Here is a 21239-nt window from a genome sequence, read left to right on the forward strand (position 1 = left end):
AGGTTACAAGTTCTGAGTGTTTGGTGAAACTTTGGCAAGCTCCAGATGTGGGATCTAAATTTGTGTAGTAATTTTGGCTTTCGGGCACATCCTTGTGGATTTTTAAGGTGCAACAGGAGACGCTAAATGAATTCTCTGTTTAGACAATAGAATGTGGAAGTTCCAGGGCAAAACCAGGACCTGTTCATATTCAGTTTCCAGGGTTTATGGTTGATGTGGGAAGCAGTGATGTCCCTGATATAGATGTAGGTAGGGTAGGTCAGGAGGGGGTAGTACATTAGAGAAGCCACATTTGTTCCCTATTCCGATGGTAAAGTTTGTACTTCTTCTATTTATACAATAAGACTTTAGGACGATAGAACCCCCAGATTGCCTGGGTCTCTTAGCATCCAGGTGCAGGTTGCAAGTTCTAGTGGCGGTGTTGCCCTGAGATAGGTGGGGACCAGGGTTGTTTTGAAATAATAGGAATGGCTGGATTTGGACTCCGATTAGGCAGTGTAACGTGAGTTTCTGGGACCCCAAACTGACAGGGTTTTGCAGGATCCACTTTCTCCCTCTAGGGACCCAACTTTGCCTTTTTTCCCCTTTAAAGCGCTCTCCCCAGCAGCATCAACCTCTCCTAATCACGTGTGATTTCCTTTCGGGGGCTCCAAGGGAACTGAGAAGCTGCCTCTCCGAGCCGGGTCTGAACGTAGGACCGCGAGGCCTGTCCTCAAGCTGCGCTCCACCATTGAGGGTGCTGCTCCCCTGTGATATCCCCACAGGATCCGGACAGAGCCCTGCTTCCTCTCTCCCAAATCACACGCCGGACTTTGCAAAAGGCGCGGGGTAAGTTTCCTGCTACACGCATTGGGTCCGCCTAATCGCCCTCTCGCTCTCTCTGATAGGGGCTGATTAGCAAAGGAGGACTTGGCCGGGGACCTGAGCATGGCTGGATTTTCTCCCGAGCTGCACCAGCGGAGAATGCACTGCACCTAAAACCCAGCTAAACCCCGCGCGGCGAATCCTAGCGGGAGCCGACGAAAGGAGGAAGCGACCGAGGCTAGGCAAGCAGGAAGCAAGCTGGTGGGGTGGGCAGCTCTGGGGGCTGGCAGGGTCTCTCGGTGTCTCAGCTCAACACCAGCAGGGATGGACAGCGCCTCTGGACTCTGCCGGCGCTGGGACACAGCGCTGCTGCGGCTGCAGGTGCCGGTACACCGGCTTGGCTCTCTCTGCTGCTAAAAGGGCGGTGCTCCCTAATCTCTCGCTCCCCCTCCTCCCCTCTGATTTATTTATTTTATTGTTTTGGGTGAACGGAAAGTAACCCCCCCTCCATGCAACTGCAAACAGGGACGGTGGCGTCATTCCGCTCCGGAGTTTGAGATCTCACCAGCGACTTCAATACGATTTAATTTTTTTTTTCTTACACAAATAACAGTGTAACTTTCCGGAGGCTTTGATTTAAATCATGGGCACGGAGATCGCAGGCCAGGTGAGAGATTTTCTGTATTACGCCAAATAACCGCGGAGATGGTCCCGAGTGGGTTGGAAATACTTTGGACAGAGCTCTGAGAGGAGATCCGAAGTGTACAAGCTCTGCAACGTTTCTGCAACTGAGAGCAGATCGCCTAACGCTGGCATATTGGCAAGTAAGTCACTGGTTACAGTCCTGATTGCCGTTGTCACCTTTATCCCTTTGCAGCTGTTGGTTTGAAACTCCTTGGCTGGAGGGAGGACGGGCAGTGGAGTCCTCTGCAGTTTTAGATCTCGAGGTCTCTTTATTTGAGAGACTTGTGATAGTGAGAAGGGTTTTATTGCAAGCCAGCGCTAGTCCAACTCTGTTGAAGTGCACTGTAAAATCCGTTTTACAGCACCTATATGCCTTAGCTTCGCAAGAACAATGGTAAAGAAAAAGCTTGGGGACCACTTGTGCAACTACAGCAAATGGAAATGATGCCTTGTATGTTATTAACATATTCATTTTTGTTCTCTGTGTTCATGTGTAACTAATATTGAGAGTCTCTTAACAGAGTGCATTTTAGCAACAGCCCTTGTAGGACAGCCCTACATGTTTCTCAGGCATTTATGCAATGCAAGACAGTGATTGACTTTGATTTGCATACCTTTTAACTTTTACCCATGTCATTTGGTAATTTTGTTTTTCTCTGATGCTCCTTCTCTGTGTGGGTTTTGTTTTCCTGGCTTTTTTAAATGTATGTAGATTTATTGACCTTTTTCTGGTAACTGACATTTGTCACAAAACAAAAGTTGAGTCTGGCATGGATTTAGGGCACACAGAAAAGATGTAGTAGACAAGGTGGTCAGTCCTGCTCTCATTTAAGACCATGGCAAAATTCCACTTAGGAGGGTGCAGGCCCAGGAGGCTGTAATCTTTTCCTAAAAATTCAGTTGAAGATAGTTTGCTCAGAACTAATCGGCCACACTGCAAAATGCCAGATATCCTGTTCACCTTTCGGCATAGCTAGTGGATAAGCTAGCCAACCTGCCTCACCATATCTACCTCCCATCCATCTCGGAAATTCAGGAGCTAAAGATATGATTCTACATGGCAAACTTCAAAGTATGTTTAATTATGTTTGTGTTTATTGATTTTCTTAGCATCTTCTCTACCAGACTGAAAACCACAATCTTTTACAGTGACCTTGATGAGCATCCTGCTTTAACATGAAGGTTTTACAGAGAAAAAGCATTTACACAGATTTACAGCCAAGCACTGACATTTTGCTTCGAGCGTGATCAGTTCCAATGAGCATGTGAATTTTAGTAGTGGTAGTGGGGATTGGTAGGGGGGAGGAAGGGGTGGTGGTGGTGTATTTACTTAGAGGAATGAACTTTCTTCAGCATTATAACATAAATAATACAGATACAAGAAATCTCCAACCTTTCCAGGTTAATGCACTTTAATTTGTCAGCACTTGTCAACTCTGAGGGTTTAGAAAAGAGATCATTTTATCTGGAGCTACCTACATTTTTTTTTATATGAGGAATATTAACATAGTAGGATAAAAAGGTGGTTATACACTGAACATGTGACTAAACCCACCAGTTTATAGCAAAAAGATGAAATAAGTCTTTCGCATGTTGGTGGATAATTTACGTGCAGCATGTCTGAGATAAATAATCTGAGATGAATGTCAGCTGTTTGAATGCACTTTCAGAAGAGCGCTAATATGGTTAAGATCTCTGACCTGCCCAAGATACAGTGAAGTGTGCAATAAGACTACTAGAACTATTGTTAGCTACTGTAACTAGCTAGCCTTTCTTTCAATTGAAATAGCCAGATTCCACTCTCTGTGTGTGAATCCAATATATTTCTAGTGAAGTATACCTATGAGTTTACAGTAGTAATTCCTTCCTCTGTTGCAGCGTGGCAGGCTTTCACTAAGCGTGTGCCAGAGAAATTGTAAAACACTGAAGTGTGCATTGAGCTGGAATTCGTTTAGGGTATATTACTGTGGTCCTTTCCACAGTGAACATAAATGACGGCTAATGGCTGGTTATATAAATGAATGATTTTCCAGAAATCACGTCAGCTCTGCCACCTTAGATGCAAGCTACACAGTGCTTTGTTTCTCTTCTTTTAAGTCATGCAATTTAACTTAATGCCATAAAGTGAAGTCATTGACTTCACTTAATCTCTGTTTGCCTGGGGAAGAAGAAAAAAACATAATTTAATGATGGGTCATTTGGCTTTTGCAGTGTGTCGTATGATTGCTATGAGATAATCTAATGAGATGTCCTCTTCACTGAATTAAAGAAACTGTTACTGTTTATGCCTTCACTTTTTCAGCTATACTACTCAGAAGAATTATTCTACTGCATGGCTTAAAACAAATTTTCACTTAGTATGACAGAGAAAATTATTCAGTTATTTTCTCCAACAAAACTGAAAATGAAGGGGAAGGTTAATATTAAGAGTTGAACTATTCAAGCGTGTAACTAGAGTAGTAACCACATAAAAGAAATGTATTAAGGAATTGATCAAAAACCTCCTTTACCTTTGCTCCTTGACTAGCTTGATAGTCACTTGAACATCTTTCCATGTATATGTAATAAACATTTATAATGTTTAATTATGAAGGCTAAATGAAAGTCATACACTTTTCCACATGTTTTATTAGACTGGTACAGTAGCCTAGCTTACTTTATGTCTTTAAATTACAAGTTTCCAAATGTAATGCATATTATGCTCAGCTTTAAAGTTAACAGTTTTAATCTTAATACTTCTTGTATAATACAAGTCTCTTTAATGTAGAAGATGGTGATTTGATTCAAGAACCCTGAAGCACAAACAAACATTGCAAGTCCTTCCTAACTTTATTATGCTTGTTCGGCAATACTATTTGCTCATTAGACACTACTTATATGAATAGATATAAAGTATAAGTGAAGTTGAACTTATTGCCAAGCAAGAAAGCTTCATATAGTTATCCAACGCATAAACTCTGTCACTCTTTTCTCCTCATGTTTTGATGAACAAAAGATTACATGTTTATGGATTTATTCTCAGTCTTCCTCAGTCATGCAGCACTCAGAATGTACAATTTCCAGAGGGTAATAACTTAGCACTACTCCTAATGTCTCAAGTCCTGGGAAAGCCATTCTTCTTTTAATGCCACTTCCTAGCAGTCATAGCTGGGTTTCCTGCTTGCATGCATTTTTAAGAGGAAGAAATGGTGAAATATATAGTAAAATTCTAAATGAGATAAAATTAGTAAATAGAGGTCTTCACTTCAGATTACAGGGTAGAGGAGTAGGAAGATTGAGTCCCAGTTTACATGCACCTCTTGCACCCATTTTCTAGTCACAGCTTAGTGATAGCATTCATTGGCAGCAAAAATTGGCATCAGAGCCAGCTATTTTTGCTACTCCCCAATCCCTGTCGGAAGAGGAAGGGGGAAAGCTATCATTATCTACAATATTTAAAAAAAATTAAACAAACATAAGTTGCAAGCATGTGAACTATCCAAAATATACAGGAATACAGTGGAGACTTCTGGTAGTAACAGCCTATTAATATATTGCATGTGTTTGTGTGTGAAATGCATATTATATATAATTACTAAAGGGGCAATAATCCAGGGGCTTTAGTGCTAAATCAGGATTGGACAGCCTCCACACTATTCCTTGGCTCCATCCCAGCTTTTCATCCTCAGTAACGGGGGTTAAAGGCCCAGCACCAACTCAGCCTACTTATGCATAAGCTGTGCTATAATGTCTGAACAGCTCTGCCTCCTTCTTGGTCTTTAGGGAGTCTGCATTTGAAAGGGTAGTTTGTGGCGAACGATACAGGTCCTTAATTGGTCACTTAGCTCTAGCAGGTGTGTCTCCTTCAACAGTCACCAAGAGAACTGAAAAACACAGTTGCATGTTGAGACTATAGAGGACCCCAGGAGCAGGGTTGTGGGCAGAGCTGGTTTTAAGGGCTTAAGTCCCACAATCTCATTGGTAAGAGGGAGAGAAGGTAGGACATAGCCCAGAATCAAGATGATCAGCGTCAATTCCACTGTTGTTGTGTTCCACTGTAATTAGTCCTTAGTGTGTAGATGGTGTGGGGGCAAGAATCTAGTATTCACTGTATGCTGATTAATGCTTGTGTCATAAACAGATAGTTAAGGGTTAATGTCTCTTTTACCTGTAAAGGGTTAAGAAGTTCAGTAAACCTGTCTGACACCTGACCAGAGGACCAATTGGGGAACAAGATACTTGCAAATCTTGGTGGAGGGAAGTCTTTTGTTTGTGCTCTTTGTGTTGTTGTTGTTCGCTCTCGGGACTGCGAGGGACAGAACATCAATCCAGGCTCTCCAAATCTTTCTGAATCAGTCTCTCATGTTTCAAACTTGTAAGTAATTAGCCAGGCAAGGCGTGTTAGTCTTATATGTTTGTTTTCTCAACTTGTAAATGTTTCTTTTTGCTGGAAGGATTTTTACCTCTGTTTGCTATAACTTTGAACCTAAGGTTGCGGGGGGGGGGGTCCCCTCTAGTCTATAGGAATCTGATTAGCCTGTAAAGCATTTTCCATCCTGATTTTACAGAGATGATTTTATTTTTTCTTTCTTTAATTGAAATCTTCTTTTTTTTAAGAATCGGATTGATTTTCTCCTTGTTTTAAGATCCAAGGGGATTGGGTCTGGACTCACCAGGGATTGGTGGGGGGAAAGAAGGGGGTATGGTTAATTCCTCCTTGTTTTAAGATCCAAGGGGTTTGGATCTGTGTTCACCCGGGAAGTGGTGAAGCCTCTCAAGGCAACCCAGGGAGGGGAAAGTTTTGGGGGGACAGAAAGTGCCCCAGACACTGAAATTCTGGGTGGTGGCAGTGTTACGGATCTAAGCTAGTAATTAAGCTTAGAAGGGTCCATGCAGGTCCCCCACATCTATACCCTAAAGTTCAGATTGGGGAAAAAACCTTGACAGCTTGGATGGTAGTTAGTAATGCGTTCACTTTCCATGACTTGCTCAAAGATGAGAATAACCCAAACCTGGTTAAATGACACTGGTGGACTAGTTTTGTCAATGCTGATTCCAAACAGGTATTCAGGACACCATGGACAGAAGGATAAACTGATGGGTTGTGTATGGCCGTACTGCTGCTTGCATCTAGCATGATATGCCGGAGCTCTTCCACCCCAAAAGTTAATCAAATACAGTATGTCCATTTTATGAGAGTCTTGGTATGGAGCTAACATGTAACTGGTGTTTAGTATACCAATTGCCCCACTGCGTTGTAAAATCCCTACAAGACTGTTGACGTTCCTCGCTGGGATGGTACTATATGGGCAATGGGGCTATAGTGCTTGATAATTTTAACATTGTCTTGATAGCTCAGGATTTCCTGGTGACCTAATGACCATGGATTGTTGGCTCAGTTTATACTGCTAGTAACATTCTTGATTTAATGTTTGGGTCAGGATTAGAGGTGAGGAACTGAAAATTGTAGCCTGTGTGGTTTAAGTTGAGGTGCTTGTTTTGATGGTGCCCTTTTAGAAGCTAATGGTACCCTGATCATTTTGGGAGTGCTCTGAGGAGCCCTGGGAGGAAGAATATTGGTCCTCAGACAGGCTGTTGATTGATTTTTGCTCAGTCACCATCAACATGTTTCGTTTCAAGTAATGGACAGTCTAGTTAATCCAGAATGTCTTCATTTTGTAGCTGACACAAATTCCTTCCATTTGTAAGGAAATTTCCTGTTACATTGTGATAAAATTTAATTGACTTACATTGAGTTGTATGTAAGACCACATCAGGAAAAGTTACTGTTTTCTTAAAAAATAGAGAGACTGTTCCCTTAATCATTTTTTCCTTCAGCTGTTATATTAATTTATTTAATAATGCATGGCTGTCTATAACCAGGAGCTACATGACTTTTTAATGTTTGCATCATTTTCCTTACCACAATCGAAGTGATTCTGTTCAGATGACAGATCCAGGCAAGATAGTAGTATCCCTTGACTTACATTTTTTCCCTTCTTTTGGGGTGAGGGGTCTTGTCCTGTGTCTTTTGAAGTCAATGCAGAACCCTGCAGTGATTTCAGTTAGAATAATATGAGTCCTGTGGGTTTTAGTTTAAGGTTCATATATTTATTGTAAATTGTTACAACTTTGTTTTTCAATAAAACATTGCCATTGTGGCCTTCACACTTAAAATACATAATCCTGTTTTTGTCATTTTCTTCTTTTATATTTGAAGTAGTTAACACCAAAAAGTTGTGTGCAGCAGCATTACATACCTTAGCAAAAGTCATGCAAGTCTCACGATATTTTGATGGACTTTTGTAGCAGCTGTTAATAATAAATCATACGGTTAAAAGCTTCAGCAGCACAAATGGGCATTGATTGTCTTTGGTTCTTTTGAACCTAAAGAAGTAACACAATTAGAATTATGCCCATAAGATAATTCACTCCCAATCTTCATATGGTTTTGTGTAGTAAAAGAAAGATAGCATTCTTCAGGATATAAGTTAATCAGATGTTCTTCAGGTTGAAAGACGATGGGAAATATCAATTCTCCAGTGCAGAGGGGCTGTAGACTCAGTTTTCATCACATACCAGCTGATCTTCCTGTGCCCACTCCTAGTTTTATGTTAGAGCTGTATTTACGAGTTGACTTCTACAGAGCACTGCGGTAGCTGGCTACTTGGATTTCAACACTAAATCTTCACAGTGTTTGACTATAATGAGATCAGTTGTTGTCCAGTATTAAAATTTACCTCAAGCCATGCAGGGAAATCTCCATTGAAATCTAAGGTATTTCTTCATAAAAATCGTAGCAGGATGTGTCCCTGTAAAATCCTGTACATCTTAAATACATTTTGGAGTCTCTCTGTAGTCAAAAACTATGGATTCTACGTTTTATTGTTCTTGTATGGCACGACTTTGAAAACACTGGGGTCAGTGTGTGTGCGTGGGGGATGGGAAGAGGGTGCATGTATATGTATGCACACACATAGATTCTAAAGAGACATACTCTCTTTAAAGCTACCTTTAGACTTTGAATCATATGGCTCTTAGGAACCAAAGTGTTGATGTACTAAGAATGTGACATGTTCAGCTGCCATAGAGGAGACAATCCGTATCCATACTCCTGCTGGCAAACCAAGGAACAGTGTTGGTTGTTGCTGTGAAAATAAATATTCCCCAAGTTTTTCAGCAGAGGCAAGGTTTTATTAAATATTGTGACATTCACAAATGATCACAGTGGGGAAAGCTTACTTAAACCTTGCTAGATATTTGTAGACAAGTTTTATGAAAGTCACAATCTTATGTAAATCATTATCACCTCGCATTGTCCATCAAATCACTAGGGTTAGAAAGGACCTAGAGTTCATCCCTCTCCATAAATAGAGGATTGCTTTCTACACCAATGTTTTTAATCTTTTAGCTAGTGTGTTCTTAAACATCTGTAGTGATGTGGCTTCAGCTGTTACCGCATTAGTGCAATTGTTAGTTTTTTTCTCCTAATGGTTAAATTAAATCTTCTCTTGTATTCATTTTGGGCCACTAATCCTTCTTGTGGAATAAATTTCCTCCTTTGCTTCTGTAGCGAGGTGTAAAGCTGGGCCCCTCTGGTTTGTGCCCCTGCTTCACTCGCAAATCTGTCAGGGACGCCTCAGGTTGATGCTCTTTATTTATAGCTGTTTCCCACCACTGCCACCTTACTATCTGTGTACAGGTTTTTAACAGCCAAACTTTGTCAGAAACAGACCTGGCCAGACTAGAGGGTTAGGGCAAGGCCTGGGCTTCTCTGTGTCTGGTCTTTCTCTTTCCCTCTCCTCCCCCTAGCTTCCTTCCTCCATACCTTTATAGCCCTTGGCTGATTAGGCTGGCAGCTGTTTCTCCTTACTAGGCAGGCACAGGGCAGTTCAGCCAGCCCCAATCCATTCCCCTTGATTGGGCCTGGAGTGGCAGGGGGCTGATTAAGCCCTCCTTACTCAGCACCGTCACAGCCACATTAAATAAACCCTTCCCACCTAATGGTGCTTTTCATTTCCTCATAACCAATGATCATAGTCCCTGTTTTGTTGTATTTTTTTCAAGCTCTAAATACTACATTTCTTTAGATTCTCGTAATCGCTCTCTAATCTTTCTAACATTTTTGGAGCCTAACTCATTTATTATTGTCTTATTTTTTTTGTTTTTGAACAGCATAAAGCTCAGCTCTTAGTACTATAAGTTTGGTATTCCCTTTTATCTCCCTGTTCCTAAACATCATGCTCTTTCACATACCTATAGCTGTTTAATTTTTTTCCAGTGACATTGTGTTGTGATCTTTATATCTAATTTGCTGCTCACTAACATCACCAAATTCTTCTCTGCATTAATCTTTTCCAAGATACAGTCTCCAGTTTTGTATTTCTGCTTAGTGTTGTATCTCCCTTCATTTGTTATCTGAATTTATATTAAAAAATCATCCCATTGATATCTTTCTCCTATCCGATTCTGTAATGTCTGCCATTGCTAATATGATTAATGTATAATGCTCTGCCTAGAGTGTGAGTATAGATATTAAATAATACTAAATCCATTATTGATTTCCTTTGAAACTGCATTTAATATTTCTCCTCAGTCTGATTGACATTTGTAATTACTTTTTGTTTTTGGTATGTCAATCACATTATGTAGCCATAGCAGTGGCAATTGATTTAGTAACATCTGTAGGCTCGTGGGAAGATGAAAGGCTATTGGAAAATAGGAAGGAATGAAATGAGAGTGAATGGTTTGGGGCAAGACTACCACTAGCATGTTTCAGTGCCCATGAAATGCACAGCAGTCTATCTTGGATGAACTATTAATGAAATGCATGCTGGTTTGTCTTTCTGTTGACTTCCATTGACTTCAGTGAATATTGGATCAGGCCCAAAGTGCCCATACTACCTTGATTTAAATGGCGTTTTGGCCACTTATACTAGCAGTCAATTTGTCCTTTATGTGGTAAAATCATAATTGTGGGAAAAAGCACCTTCCTTACCTATACATAAAAAACACAAACTACTTCTAGCTTTCAAGCATGTTGTGCAGCTTAATCTCAGCTTCAAAAAAAATTACAAATGTTTCAGTAGTTTGTAGTAAGTGGCGTACAGTTAAATGTACATGGCACATGGACAAGTACCATTAGTCACAAAGGCAAATATGGCAGCTGGCCCTAAATCCAGTGCCTATGAATCAGGCCTTCAGGTGGTCCTCCTTACTCATGGACCCAGCATTTTCATGATGAATACAACAAAATATTAATCTAAAGGAAAATCCCATTAAAATGAACTATAGGAAATTGGTGGCTGGTTGAGAATTGGATCAACACAGAGACCTTTTAGTGAAAGATCTGTCTTCACAAAGTGTTCTACATTGTCACATTATGCAGGTTTACTGTGTCGTGGCCTATAATATGTCATACTAGAGGTGGGCAATAAATTATTCAGTGATTTTAAAAATATTTTAAAATTATTGCATGGATACATGAACACAAATATATGTGTAGGACCCTCCAAATGGCCCAGTTTTATGATTCAGTAGCTTAAAATGTTCTGCAGCAATACTTTACAATTCATATTACTTCCATTCAAATTTACTAGCTTTGATATTTCAGCCTAATGACTATAAAATTCAATTCTAAGAAACAAGGCAATTCACAAAAGCAGTTAAGCACGTGCTTAAGTTCCATTGACGTCAGTGAGACTTAAGCGCATGCTTAAGTGCTTTCCTAAATAGGGATGCTTTCCTGAATTGAGGGACAAGGGGTAAATCCTGCTTGCACTTACTACTGGAGGTAGTGCTTACTGCCTACTGCCATGCAATCTAATGAGTTTCCTTATGGTTGTAAGTGTTACACCTGCTAAGAAGTTTTTCCAGGATTGAACCGTAAATTAGCTTTACATTTATGAAGTCCAAAAAACAATAATTTTGTTTAATTTATCTATCAGAAAAAGGAGTACAAGAGAAATTTTGGTAGGCTACAGAAATTAATAAAATGAATACCCAAACTGAACAGACCCTTCTGAGGTTAATTTCACCAGTGATGCTATCTCTTTAACAAACTGCTCCTCTAAGGGCTGAATACACTAATCTAGATCCACACCAGAATGCCTTTTGATGGATGTAAGGTTTCTTTCAGGGGTATCCTTTAGACGTTAAAGGCCAAATCCTGCCCCTTGGAGAAGATGTCATAGGAAGTCTCCCTTCGAGCAACAGCAGGAAAGGATTGTAACGCTGTACTGAATGCATGCTTGGCAAATGTTCCCAAACCTACTGATGGACTGTGATCCCAATGGGGGCAAGGCCTGATGGCTAGGAAACATGGCAAGGCCCTCACTTGGATAGTGCACATACTCCCATCAGCAGCTGTGCCAGTCGAGGAGTGCATGTTGGTGGCATTGTAGAGTGGCAGTCGTGTGAGCCCTGCAATGGGGTACAACTGCCCATGTTATTATGCCCATAGAAATGCTCCTGTGACTAGCATGTACTTTGCACATCTCCACTCCCTTGCCACCTTAGCAATTGCAGAGTTCCACCTCAACCGTGCATCCTATAGGTAATATATCGCATTATCAAATGGAGAAAAATAATTATGAATCCCTACCATGACCCTCTAGGCTAAACTGATAACATTTTAAACAAAGAGCCCATTTCTAAAAGCTTTCTTTATATTTGGGACATGATTACTAGATGCAGCTACAGCCTTTAATGGCTGCTTATAAAGCATGCTATAAAATGCATTAGTAATGAACATTTAACAGATGACAAGCTGTTAGAAAGTGTTATAAAATATAGATTACTTTTGTTAAACCAACATATGTTTATGCTTAATGCCTGAATATCAGTTATCAAATAGAAAGTGTGTATAAGGTGTTTAAGGTGTTCTAATGAGACAAAGTGCTAAGGGATGAATGCTGCTGTGATATCTGTCTGTTCTTTCATTAACTCTGTCTACTATCAAATAACAGCTTCCCAGCTAACTAGGATTACCTTGAAACATGCAGCTAAACAATAAATTCTTCATGGTTCGGTACGATTACTGTACTCCAAGTCTGGTAGCTGCCAACGGGGTTGGGGTTTGAGCCATTTAAGTGGTCTGTGGGAGGAGAGGGAGAGCAGAATGAGTTTGCCTTTGTGTTCTTTATGCTGTGATATAGGGAGAGTGTGTGAGTATGGTGGAAAGAATGAGTGAATTGTATATCTGGGGGAGATGGATGGAGAACTATTTGAAGGGCAGGAGCATGCTGTTAAAGAACCATTAGGACTGTTTTTGGTGGGGAGTATGGAGTATATGTTGTTGTGAGGAGGGAGGATTTTAGGTTAATATTAATTCAGTTCCAGTAAACTTGTTAGAGGAAACTGTTTATCAAATGGAGATAAATTTTGGTTTTCAGTTTTCTGAAATATTGTAAACCATTCTCAAATAGTAACTGACTATAGCTCTCAGCATCTTTTTTAATGAATGCAGTGAGCTATAGTTCTAGGAGCTCATCCAAATGCAGCGTTACAATACAGCATATTTGGTCAGATTGTACCTTCTTTATGAAATCTCTTCAGGTACCCAATGGGACTGAGAGAACTTGGCAGTGTTGTATATACTGAAACAGGTTTGCTACAGCATTTCTAACTGAGTTGTCTAAATGATATACCATAACTACAGAAATTGTGATTTCGGAAACAGTGAACTTCACAGCTGGCTCCCTATTAGCTTGCTTATTTATTTATTTATTTAAAGCCTCACGATTTGAGAGTTCTTGTTGGTCCCATATTCACTATTTACAGGTTTACATAGGAAAATAAATGGAACAGATAGCAACTTTCCTAGATTACTTTTATTTGTTATTTCCATTTGTTCATATACTAGTGGCACAGAGTTTGGTTGTCTTTTCATTTTCCCCCCCTCCTCGATTGTTACCCAGGCATCTATTGGACATGAAAATAAGTGCCCTTTCAGTTTTCAATTGGATCCAGTTCATCTTTGTACAGGGTCGCTTACACTGACTCCACTGCTGTAAAGATACCATAGGGCTGGTGGATACGGACTCCAGGAGATTTTACTGACATACGGGACTTCAATGGTTGGCATATAGCTAAGGAGCGTTCCAGCCGTGCTCCCCAAATATCCTGGTGTGGGGAATCCTGCAGTGATGCTGCTTCTTACTGATTGTGTAGGGAGCGTAGGCAGCTAGGTATAAGTTAGGGAAGCCAGGTTAGTAGAGATGCAAAGGTTGTATAAAACCACCATGCTCCACCTCTTCCCTCATACATCTACTTCTCTGACTCTACCCCATGCCAAGCTTCAGCACAGGGATAAATGAGGCCTGATATGCACACCAGTCTTTATAGCATATTCCCTACATTGCTCAGAAAAGTGGATGGAGCTATGACTCCTGCTGTGCAATTCTAATATTCCTAGAAAAATTATGGAGGTAGCGTCCTTTCCAGTTGAAGAGGCTTGAATGAAAACAACTCCCTCTAAAAACCAACTTTATAAAAATGCATAAATTATGATAGGGATGCCTCTAATTACCAATCTTCACTTGCTCAGAGCATGGCCTGGGAGGACTTTGCTTATGTGACTCAAGTACTACAATCACCACAGTTCTAAGTGATACACAGGAATAGAGTAAGAAATCTTGTTGCTCATTACAGTAGCTTTATTTTTTTACAGTACTCAGGTTAAAGGTATGTTGGAAAAACTATTCCAGATTTCTGTTTAGGAATTTGAAGTGTCAAAACAAAAAACAGTTTATCTGTAATGGCAAAACTTCTATATATGTAACCTTAAACATCAGTATGATCTAAAATAAAATAACACAGAGGTACCATTTTAGGAGAATTAGTCCTTTATTTGTTTTCCTTTTAAAACTATACGTCTGAAATAGTTAGTCATGTATATATTAAACCTATCGTTTTATACATTCAGAGACCTATAGATTTAACCAAAATATGGACCTGTTTCACATCTCCAATGTAACAACTTCATTCATTAAAAATAAAAATTATTTTAAAATGTCATGCTTTTATTATAGAATGTTTTTCTAAATCAGCCATACAAAGTGTACTGTCATATTTATGAACTGTATGAAGGCAGACAATTTGAAAACATGTTTTGTAAATTCTGCAAGTATTTACAGACATCTAATTATTGTGTTTGTACAAGTTGATTTGTTTCACATTTTGGAGTCTTTATTCTGGATACAAATTCAGGACAATATTTGACCTTAGAGTTTGTGACTCTGCAAACGAATTTTAGCACAATGAGCATATGCTGCAAGATGGCATAGCATTGAGTAATATTCTGTCCTAATGATTTTTATCTAAGCAGATATGATTTATAGCAAAGGTCGCCTATCAGTCGATAAATTAGTCTTCTGAGAGTGATGGATCATTTAAAGTTGGCAAAGCAAAGCAAAACACAAATAGTTTCTGAAGTCCATATATCTGCCCATACAATTTCTGGTTGGCATTGCAATGTAAAATAATAGGTCAAAGTCAGATGAACATAAGCCCTGCAACAGAGAGAGAGTCTTCTGGGTCTAGCATTCCGGTCTTATAATAATGGTACTATCTGATAGTCCCAGTATTTCCAAGCCCAAACACTCAAACATCATGAGTACCTTTTAAAATAATATTTTTTAAAAAGGGAAAGCTGAGAGTCTCATGGATGTGCAAGTGTCCTGGAGCTGAGGCTTTAAGAAAATTGCAAATATCATGAAACTGTTAATGAAGTTATGAGTTGTGTGGCTAAAGTTAGGCTTGGCAAAATTTCAGTTTTTATCATTTCAACAGATATCAATGTTTTAAAATCATTTAATTTTTTTTTTAATTTAAAATTTTAGTTTAAGCATTTTTGTTTTATCATTAAATAGTCACAGTTTTGGAAAAATTATTGGAGGGTGGGGTCAGGCAATTAATTATTTCATGACAGTAAACATTGAGATTCAAAAAGTTAAAGCTTTCAAATGATTAAAACACAAATTGTCAACATTACATGTCAAAATATGCATTGCAGATATCCTTAAATCAAACTCTGATTTCTCAAGCAGCAGTTTCTTTCTTTGCCTATCTTATATTTCAGTTGTCATTGACAGAAATATTTTTGTCAATTTTTGTGTGTATAGAGAAATTGACATTTACTGATAAAAATCTAATCCTTTCAAGCCTACTTATAGTAATGTGTTTGTTGGTGGAAGAAAGATTGGTTAAGGAATTGTGATTGGTGATGATAATACTTTCTTATTTCCTCAATCAAAACCCCGCATAAGCCTCCAGCACTTTTTCAGATCATAGCGGGCTTCACATATGACCTGTTTCACTCAGTCATTTATGCAACTTTCTGCCTTTCACCAAGAACCTAACAGGCTCTTCTTCTGCAGTAAACCCAGTTTTCATTAGTCTGGAAAGTAATAGCCCATTGACTTCTTCTAACTAGAGATCAAACAGATTTAAACAAGGGAATTGTTTCTTTTTTAACACTTTCCTCAGAAACATAGTATTTTATACTGTTGCACTTTTTGCCCTGAGCAGGTTGCCTGTATTCAGGGCCTTGCGGGATTGTTTCTGTTAGGAAGAGAAATTGATAGTCAGATATGTCTTTGGTGCAATCCTGTTTATTTACAAAGTAAGTACACAAAGTCCTGTTTCCCTGAATACAGTAGAAACAAACAACAACTGGCAGCTTCCCTTGTCAGGAAGTACAAGTTTGCCTTTCCAGAGAGTACGGTATCTAAAAAGTTATTTTGGCTTCCTCTCAGGGCTACTTTCACCATTGCTTCTCTCCCTTCTCTGCTGTTCAGTCTCACTCACATCAATCAGTCCGCTAGCTCCTGCATTTGCAATGAGTCCCTAGAAACCCTTTAGCCCACCTGGCTTAGCTTCTGATTGGTCATGCTGTTCAGTTCATGGACTTGGGAGGTGGCTCTGACGAATCAGGAAAAAGATCTTCGAGTCATCGTGGATAGTTCTCTGAAGACATCCATGCAGTGTGCAGAGGTGGTCAAGAAAGCACACAGGATGTTAGGAATCATTAAAAAGGGGATAGAGAATAAGACGGAGAATATATTATTTCCTTTATATAAATCGATGCTATGCTCACATCTTGATACTGCATACAGATGTGATCTCCTCATCTCAAAAAAGATATACTGGCACTAGAAAAGGTTCAGAGAAGGGCAGCTAAAATGATTAGGGATTTGGAACTGATCCCATATGAGGAGAGATTAAAGAGGCTAGAACTCTTCAGTTTGGAAAAGAGGAGACTAAGGGGCGATATGATAGAGGTATATAAAGTCATGAGTGATGTGGAGAAAGTGGATAAGGAAAAGTTATTTACTTATTCTCATAATACAAGAACTAGAGGCCACTGAATGAAATTAATGGGCAGCAGGTTTAAAACAAATAAAAGGAAGTTCTTCTTCACACAGCGCACAGTCAACTTGTGGAACTCCTTGCCTGAGAAGGTTGTGAAGGTTAGGTCTATAACAGCGTTTAAAGAGAACTGGATAAATTCATGGAGGTTAGGTCCATTAATGGCTATTAGCCAGGATGGGTAAGGAATGGTGTCCCTAGCACTGTTGTCAGAGGGTGGAGATGGATGGCAGGAGAGAGATCACTTGATCATTACCTGTCACCCCCTCTGGGGCACCTGGCATTGGCCACTGTCGGTAGACAGATACTGGGCTAGATGGACCTTTGGTCTGACCCAATATGGCTGTTCTTATGTTCCTATCATTTCCAGCTATCACTATATAAAGGGGCATTTAATTGCTCCTTCCACTTAGCCTGTAAGAAAGATGGTCAAATTCCTATCAGTTGGAATGAGTCTGTAATTGTCTATAAATCAAAGACCAGCATGATGGCTGTCATTAACCTTTCTGCATAACAGCATTGTAACAGTGATAGTGCAATCCCATAGAATTCTGGAACCAGACAAAAGTTTATAAATTCTATGGAGCGGGGACTGTCTTTTTTGGTATATGTGCATATAGTGCCAAGCACATTGGGTTCTTGATCCTAGATTGGGGTACTAAGTGCTACTACAATACAAATAATAATAATAATCCTGCAAATGTACAGAGAGGAACATCAACCCATTAATAAAAAGTTGGGCTTGATATGACCTTTATTCTCTTCACTTGTTCCACCTACATTTTATATGGAGATTATGTTTCTCTTAAATCCCCATCATGTTGAACTCTTGCTTCAAGGAAAGACAGAACACATTTGTAACTCCAGACCTGTAGGTCCTTATGGGTTTTAATGTATGGATTTAATTTTAGCATGAATTATGATGCTCTCATGTAAACTTTTGTCAGTGTTTCTATTGCAGCCTCCTGTTACCAGGTTATCACTTGGCCATAAAATATACTCCCGGCAAAAACATGGTGTGTGGTTTTATATTCAAGTAATCCATTAGTCTTAATAATACCTTGTTAGTAACTTAACAGTCTTTATTAGATATATAGTTAACATATGCGCTGAGCATCTTAAGTCAATTTCTTAGTTTAACCTAAGACCAACTGAGGTGATGTCTGTCATGTTCCTTTTTGAAATATTAATTAACGGTTTATGATCTGTTTCTGCCAGTACAGATCTATCATATATAAATGTGATTGATTTTTTTCTTTTTGGCATGGAAAAACCAGTGCCAAAGCCTCTTTCTATTTGAACATGCTGACATTCCATTTTTAATGTAGTTCTAGATGCATAAGCAACTGTTTTCCCTAGATCACCATACTTTTGTGTAGAACTGCTCCTAGACCTTGTTCGGATTCATTTGAAAACAATTTTGTAAATCTTTTACTATCAAATAATTTTTAAATTGGAGCTGTTTTTATTAGTTGCTTAACCTGCTTGAATTATTGTTGATGTTGACAGTCCTATGTCCATTGATTGTTTATTTTTACACTTAAATGTGTTAGGGGGGATTTTCCTGCTAAGTTAACTATGTATTTGCCTACAAAATTAACTATATCCAAAAATTTCTGTAATGACCCCTTATCTTTTGGGTAAGCAATATTATCAATAGCTTGTATTCATTGTGTATCTATTGGTAATCCCAGATGGGTCAGTTTTTCTCCTTGAAAGGTTAATTCTTACAATCTAATTTTATATTTTTGATTTAGTTTCAATCCTGCTGTTTTAGTTACTCTTGTATCATTCTTTTTTGTAATTATTTCCCATATTATTATATCATTTATGTATACTTATGTGCCATCTCTATTTTCAACTATCTTTTGTAATGCTCTATGAAATACCTCTGGAGCCAAACATAATCCAAAAGATAATTTTTTAAAACAGTAACATCCAAATCGTGTGTTAAATGGGCATAACAACTGACATTTTTGCTCAAATGGTATTTGTCAAAATCCACTTGATGCAGCTAAGGAAGAAAATTATTTTGCTCCTGACATTTATCAAAATATTTCTTCCCTGATAGGCATTTTAAAATGTTCCGTTTTAATATACTTATTTTAATCTTTTAGATCTAAATATAAATATAAGGATCCACCTTTCTTTTCTCCTGTTACTAACAAATTAATCCACTCAGTCGACTCTTCCACTCTTTTCATTGTATCTAAATTAATCAACCTTTCAATTCCTTTTTGTACATACCTCTTAACACCAAGGGTATCTTTCTAGTGCATGTATAACTGGTCTCTTGTTTCATTTAACTCTGTTGTGTACACTGTATCCTATTTACCAATGCCAGTGAATAACTCTCTGTAACTTGATGTTCTGTTTCCAGCATATTTCATAATCCTTAATAGTTCTACATTGCATCAATTAGATTTAGTGTCTAAACAGTTTTCTAAACCTAAAATAGATATAATGTTATCCCTTAACCACTACAATCTTATTTGTCTAAATTATCTTTAATTGTGACCTGTAATTCAAAAATGCCAGTAACAGGACATTTTTCACCACTATAAGATTAGAAATTGATATGCATTTGTTTTCTTACTACAGGTTTTACTTTTAGACTTTTTTTAATTTTAGAAGAAAGTCACTTGTGCACCTGTATCTATTACAAAATAAAATATTCCATTACTAGATAGTGTATGTAACTGTCCAATCCTCCTTGTAGTTCAGAGTGACTCTGTTTCAAAATAGTCAGAAACAAATTTTTGTCATCTGTAATGTCAGCTCTTTATTCAGTAACTTCTCTGAGACTTTTGAATTAAATGTATATTTCTAAGTTTTTGCAGACTTCTCTATTTATAAATTTTTGCAAATGGTTCGGTTTCATGAACATATGACAGGTTTGACCATATGCTGGAAATTGTCTAGGCTGGTGCCTCCTTCACATCTAGAACATTCTTTCATATGCTCATATTTTTTAATTTTAATACTTTCACTGTTTCCTTCAATAGACTTGTTATTTACCTTTTCGTATTAAGCCTCTATTCATGTCAGTTTGTTTTCTTTCTAAAATGTGCAGTTGTTGTTGATGAAGTTCAGCAATTTGGTAAATTCTCACTGCTTTTTCTGGATTTACATCTGGTGTTTCTAACGTTTGACTACACTTACCCATCACAATTTGATATTCTGTCATTGAATCAGATTCTGTAAATTACATGTCTAATTTCTTACCTTAGATCTGTTAAAACAGTCTCTTCCTCCATTTTATTTCTCGAGTGTAACTGAACTCTTTCAATTGTTTTATTTCTTTTTGGTAAACGGTATTCCTCAAAAGTTTTTTTAAGGCAGTCTCACAGATAGCTTATCTAACATTAAGTTCAAATGAACTATATCATGAAATTGCTCCAGTGTCTGCAATATTGAGGAAAAAAGGCAATCTTATGTTCATCTTCCTTATGAGTATATTCTGATGCTCTCAGAAATATTTATCTTAAGAATATCTTAAATATTCTTATTTAAATGTTTTCCAATTTTCTGAAGAATTCCTTGAGATTTTTAGAAAAATGGGAACTCTTAATTGATCCATCTTTTTTCATTCAAACTTATTTTTCACTGCTGAGCAACTTTTACCCCAGGTTGTGGGGTTTTTTTGTTTGTTTTTTAATTTCTTCCATATTTTTTCACCATTACCTTCACTCCCGGTACCATGTGTTGATTTTCAAGTAATTCACTAGTCTTAATAATAATTCATTGCTAGTAACTTAATAAAAGTCTTTATTAAACACATAGCATACACAGAGTATCTTAACTTGGGTCAATCTATTAGTCTAACCTAAACCCAACTGCCTGATCTCACTGTCAGCTCCCGCATCCTAAAGATTCTACTGATTCTCTTAACACCACAGTAACACTACCCATGGCATGCAAAGTACTATCACTATCAAGTAGGATGTAAAGGACTTTGGAATTTTTTTTACCAAACCCTCTCTAACCTTGATACCAGCCATGTTATTCCCTGTCCCCTCAAGTCCATTCAAAACTCTAGTGATAGGATCATCATTCTGAGCATATCATTCGCCGCTTTGCATCCCTCTGCTGGCTCCCGCTCCTTCATCTTCTGAAACCTCAACTTCTTGTCTGCATTTAGCTCCACCCTATTTATTTGATTTTCTTTTTATGTTACGTTATATCGGCTTATTGAGGCTTTGCCACGCTGCTCTATCAGTGATGACAGCTTTAATTGCTCAGATGTCTGCATCTCCCTCAAGCTATTACATGCTTTATATTTTGCTGCCTCATATGCAAGGGAAAGACTCCCTATTAAATATTGCAAAGCTGCCACGTTATCTTTTTTTAAATGCCTCCTGAAGCCTTCCTGGGCTATGATGCCTACCAATCACTACTGTCTG

General features: G+C 38.4%; 1 protein-coding gene across 2 annotated transcripts in view; it reads left to right on the forward strand.

Annotated features, from left to right (window-relative positions):
- Positions 1–1412: 1412 nt before the first annotated feature.
- SNTG1 (syntrophin gamma 1) overlaps positions 1413–21239 on the forward strand; it is a 567484-nt gene continuing 547657 nt past the window's right edge. The window contains exon 1 of one of the 2 annotated variants that reach the window (XM_030553070.1): positions 1413–1471. The gene's annotated coding sequence lies outside the window, so the exon portion shown is untranslated. Of the gene's footprint in view, positions 1629–21239 lie in introns of both variants that reach the window. The other variant, XM_030553068.1, reaches the window with a different exon arrangement.

The sequence above is a fragment of the Gopherus evgoodei genome, chromosome 2 (assembly GCF_007399415.2).
Source record: "Gopherus evgoodei ecotype Sinaloan lineage chromosome 2, rGopEvg1_v1.p, whole genome shotgun sequence".
In the NCBI taxonomy this organism is placed as follows: domain Eukaryota; kingdom Metazoa; phylum Chordata; order Testudines; family Testudinidae; genus Gopherus; species Gopherus evgoodei.